The following is a 6,000-nucleotide window of genomic DNA, read 5'->3' as shown; positions in this document are numbered from 1 at the left end:
AAGTGTAAGCAAGTTTCACGACTTTCGGCCAAACGAGGCATGACTTTTGCCTGTTTAAAGTTTGCGCGCCCCCCTTTGGCCAATTGGAGTGAGATTGGTTTCAGTGATATTTGGAATGACTCTCTACATTACTGCAACGTTTCAAAGAAATGTGAGTCTTGCATGTATGTGTTAGGGGCAGATGAATAATTTTCATAAAACTGCAATAGTTAAAATCTATGGAATCCTGGGATTTTGGAGCAATCTGCACGAAACGTTTAACACTTGAACTTTGGACCTCTGCCGACATAATGATGGGAGCGGATTTTCCATAAGTGAAAAAATGCAGAAGTTAGGAGCCAATGGCTGTTTTTCATATAATTCAAAATGGTGGACGATCTAAAGGTCAGAGGTCAAAAGTCAGACCACAAAAGTTGTCGGGCATGAAGAGACGCATGTGTGTATCGAAGTTTCATGGTTGTAGGTCAAACAGGGCATGAGTTGTACCTGTTCAAAGTTGGCACTTTCAATTGAGTGCTATAGCGCCACCCTTTGACGAATGAGTGTGAGAATTATTTCTTGGTAGTTTTTCATGAGCATCTACCATATGGCCGAGTTTCGTAAAAAGCGTATGCACGGTTAAGCCAGAACTGGCAAAAACAAGTATTTTTCAAACTGCTCAAAATTGCGTAAAATCTAAGGGCGGAGCTTAATGGTCAAATCGATACGTGTGTTCCTCATGAGTCAAGGCACATGTGTAAGCAAGTTTCACGACTTTCGGCCAAACGAGGCATGACTTATGCCTGTTTAAAGTCTGCATTTTCAAAAAATTGCTATAGCGCCCCCCTTTGGCCAATTGGAGTAAGATTGGTTTCAGTGATATTTGGAATGACCCTGTACATTTCTGCAAAGTTTCAAAGAAATGTGAGTCTGCATGTATGTTTTAGGCGCAGATGAATAATTTTCATAAAACTGCAATAGTTAAAATCTATGGAATCCTAGGATTTTGGAGCAATCTGCACGAAACGTTTAACACTTGAACTTTGGACCTCTGCCGACAACTTCTAGGCGGCGGAATTTCCATAAGTGAAAAAATGCAGAAGTTAGGAGCCAATGACTGTTTTTCATATAATTCAAAATGGTGGGAGATCTAAAGGTCAGAGATCAAAAGTCAGAGGGTGAAAGTTGTTCAGCATGAGGAGACGCATATGTGTATCCAAGTTTCATGGCTGTAGGTCAAACAGGGCATGAGTTGTACCTGTTCAAAGTTGGCATTTTCAATTGAGTGCTATAGCGCCACCTTTGGACGAAAGATTGTGAGAATTATTTTTTGATCGTTTATCATGACCATCTACCATATGGCCGAGTTTCGTAAAAAGCGACAGCACGGTTCAGCCAGAACTGCGAAAAGTGGCAGAAGAAGAAAAAGAAGAAGAAGTGACAGAATACTGCCAATAATAAAACAGGTACAGAGCTGAGAGCTCTGTCCCTGTAATGATAATAATATCATGATAATGATAATAATAATTTATGTGAAGTACATTTTTTGACACAGATCCTAGTTCAAAATTCTAAATTGTGAACTATGAACGTCAGTTACTTCAAAATAATTTGTTGTGAACTTTAAGCAATAGCTCAACGCTGGTGTGAGGTGTCATACTTACTATCCAGGATGTGATTGCACGTAACCAAAAGTTTTGTATAGTACGCCCTTCTTGACACAATGAAGGCGAATGCCATTTAACGCAGTGTCATCGCCCCAGCCGCCCATGTCTCCCTCCACCTGCGAGAGAAATGCAGACCAACACGAGAAAAGGGCAAAGAGAATAGAATAAACAAGACAAGCAGAGAGTCACGATGCTGCTGGTGTAAATTCGGCATTAGAGAGAAAGAAAAATAAATGAAAACATTGCCACTATTGGCCTAATAGACCAGTGGTGCTAGATGAAATGCCATAGAGTCAACACAATCAATATAGTTCATGTTTACGATGCACACTGCAAATTCCATGGAGATTCGAGACCCGGGAACGCAGCTGTGTCATGTTTTAGATTTCTTTGGCTATTCAAAAAATTGCAGATATACAAGCTCGTAGAGCGGCACCGACTGCCGCGCTACCAGCTTGTAGATCTGCTATTTTTGAAAAATCGTGAAAATGTGTGCAAATCTTTGAATATATATATTTTTTTTTTAAGCTAACAATTTTAACTCCAATCTTTGCTTCTCGGGATTTTACAAATGTCTTCTAAATCCAGTTTTTTGAAAAAACCTATGTTGCTATAATATCAGTGATTTCAAACTTTTTTCATGTCAAGGACCCCCAAAATAATATATATTTGGCCGCGGACCCCCATCTCAAAATATTTTGTTCCAGGGACCCCCAGAGGCAAAAAGCTGCTGGCATGCTGCAACATATTTCCTCTAATCAAGGTTTCGCCTGGATGAAGTTGCATATCAAATCTGAACATACAGTAATCAGAGAAGACACAAAATGTTGGCATTCATTAGATGTTGCACCACATTACTGTATATTAAATACCACGTACACAGGAACCCTAACCATATACGCCAGTATGAATATAAGCAGTATAATGGAGTGGAATTAAGACGTTTCTCCCCGACAGCAAAGAAATAGGCATTGAATAAATATGGTTAAACTGTAATGTAAATAGTAAATGGCCTCACGGCAATATTGATTCCTCCAGCGTACATGCCGTCTGGGCACATCTCCACCTTGCCCCAGGAGCCCCAAGGACTCCCATTGCTGACCTTGATGCTTTCCGGGCTGCTTTGTGCCTGCCAGCACACAGCAGCCAGCACTGAAACATAATACACAACACAATGATGAGGCAAATATTGACAAATTAGACACAAAACATGAAATTAAAGGGATATTTCACTCTAAAACACTTCAGCATGTTCTTGATTCTCCGGTTCTAGGCAACACAGAAGGTGGGGATTGGCTAATTGTCCACACATCAGCCCTGAGGTACAGTGGTGTAAAGTAACTAATTACATTTACTTGTACTGTACTTAAGTAAAATGTTGAGGTATTTGTACTTTACTTGAGTATTTCCAGTTTCCAATACTTCTACTCCACTACATCTCAGAGGCAAATATTGTACTTTTACTCCACTACAATTATTAGAAAACTTTAGTTACTTTGTAGATTTTGATTATAATCACAAAACATACATTAACAACTTCAGCTCTGTATACATTTCGGCCATTTGAAATTAGCCGATCTACACACTCAAGCTTGTAGATCAGCTATTTTCAAAAGATTTGTATACATTTTGTACATTTGAAAAATTGTGAAATGGGACATTCTGCCTAATGAGTACTTTCTACTTTTGGTACTTTAAGTACATTTTGATACTAATATACTTTTGTACTTTTACTCAAGTACATTTTAATTCCGGACTTTTACTTGTAGTACTTCTACATTGCTGTATTGATACTTTTACTTAAAGGTAGGGTAAGTGATTTGCAATTATTCAAATAATTGCAAAATGGGTCTATGTTCTGATAGTGCTCGTTACTATAGAGTGTCCTGTCCATATAAGGAGTCTCCATGTCTCTCCAGCTCTTTATAAAACAGAAAATGCATTTTCGTTTCAGTTTCATTTCCAATGTTATCCAATCAGGATAGAGAACTCAATCAGGATACAGATTAAACAAGTGAAATTGGAAGTGATGACACTAAGAAATGAGCAGGCAAAATTAGAGCTGGAACACTATAAAAATGAAGCTTAAAAATGGGTACTCTCTCCTGATTGGCTGAGATTTTGACACCTATCAGAAAATGTATTTCTGTTTATTAAAGAGCTGGAGAGACATGGAGACTCCTGTTACTGAACAAACACTCTATAGCAATGATTACTATCAGAATATAGTGCTTTAACCTTTAAAAAAAATACTTTTTGTTTTAACCCAAAAATATCACTTACCCTACCTTTAAGTAAAACATGAATACAAATCTGAGTACCTGTTTTATATTATTGTAAATGATGCTTTGAAGAGTAGTCTAATACTTACCGATGAGGATGCACAGGAGTCGGAGGTTGGTCATGTTGTCAGATCAAAGCAGAACTGATGTATACGTCCTGTTTCAAACCATGCTCTTATATTGTCCTAGTTTAACCTATTGTAAACTTTACATACATTGTGCATACATAAACAATATTGTTTGACTGCAAACACCCACCAAACACAATATTTGCATATGTTTTTAAGCAAATTCGAGTAAGATTAGTGTCTTGAAGGAACATTACAACAGTGGTGGAAAAAGTTCTCAAATGTTTTACTTAAGTAAGTATCAATACTGCAATGTAGAAGTACTCTGTTACAAGTAAAAGTCTGAAATAAAGAATTTACTTGAGTAAAAGTACAAAAGTATTGGTATCAAAATGGTCTTAAAGTACCAAAAGTAAAAGACTAAAATGTTTGAAAATAGCAGATCTACAAGCTCACAACGCGTCGCGATGCGTTGTGAGCTTGTAGATCTGCTATTTTCAAACATTTTAGTTTGTAGCTTGTAGGTCTGCTATTTTCAAATAGCCTATGTATAAAATAGGGCTAAAGTGGTTAATGTATGTTTTATCATGCAATAATGTATATCTGCAAGGTAACTAGTAACTAAAGTTTGCAAATAATTGTAGCGGAGTAAAAGTACAATATTTGCCTCTGAGATGTAGTGGAGTAGAAGTAAAAGTATAGACAATTGGAAATGCTCCAGTAAAGTAAAAGTACCCGCAGGAGGTTGGCCATGTTGTCGGATCAAAGCAGAACTGATGTATACGTGCTGCTTCAAACCATGCTCTTATATTGTCCTAGTTATGTAACCTACTGTACACTTTACAAATATTTACATACATTTTACATAAACAATATTGTTTGACTGCATACAGTCCCCACCAAACACAATATTTGCGTATGTTTTTAAGCAAATGAGATCCTTTTAGTAAAATTCTAGTAAGATTAGTCTCTTAAAAATATTATAAAATATCATTAAAAATATTACATTATGAGATTATTCCTTTATAAAAATGTATGTGCAATAAGGCATAACCATGTGTACAGACACATTAGTAACAATTGAGCATACATTTATATAGGTTAAATTACAGTTTTAATTTAATTTATTTAATTTAGTTTTCCCTGTTTGTTCTCATTCTCATACCTGTGAGATGTGAGTGCGATTGAAATGTTGTGTAGCCTAAGGAAAGCCAATCGATATTTAAAAGACAATGGTATCCGCGCTGTGTTGGGGAGAAGGTGTTAGGACTTGTGGAGCCCCGAGGGGAGACAGTGGCCAATGATAACGCGGGAAAAAAAGGTACATTTGACAGAAAGTCCATCTGTGTGGTAGGTGGACTTTATGCTGTCACACGAGTGTTGAGGTCTTCATCAGGGCGTGAACAGGTTCAGTTCTCACGCTTTATCTAATAAACTTTGTTTTAACTATATATCCTCTCTTCCACATGTTTTTGAGTGCTCGGACCCCCTCTTCTTTTAGACATACATAGTACAACCCAATGAACCCATACAGTAAACAGATCATGTCATGCCCCAGAGAAGTGTACATAGTTAATGGCCGGGTTTCCCAAAGAGCTCGTGCGTAGAGCATCGTCGCAGGTCCGACGACGGGTCTAACGTGTGACGTCACATGCTTTGCAGTACCATAGCAGGCACGTAGATTTCAGGTCATGCGTGGCCGTACGCAGCTTGCGCAAGCGTCTCCTACACAGCTGGGACTCGGCCAAACCTACGCTCTACCCTCATTAGTAGCAGGTGGTTGTGCCCCTGCGTGCCATCTAAACTGGCTGCGTGTGTGGTAAAAGTACATTCGTGAGACAGAATGCGCGCAGCATACTCCCCGCCCACAGTAGGAGGGGAGTACTGTCCTACGAATCATTTTGTAACGAGCGCCCTGGGCCGCCTGTAACACCCATCGTTCTATGAAATCTATGAAAAGACCGACACACACACACACACACGCACACACGCACACACACGTGT

The sequence above is a fragment of the Gymnoscopelus microlampas genome, assembly GCF_963454915.1.
Source record: "Gymnoscopelus microlampas genome assembly, chromosome: 19".
NCBI classification, from domain to species: Eukaryota; Metazoa; Chordata; class Actinopteri; order Myctophiformes; family Myctophidae; genus Gymnoscopelus; species Gymnoscopelus microlampas.
This window is presented reverse-complemented; position numbering follows the sequence as displayed.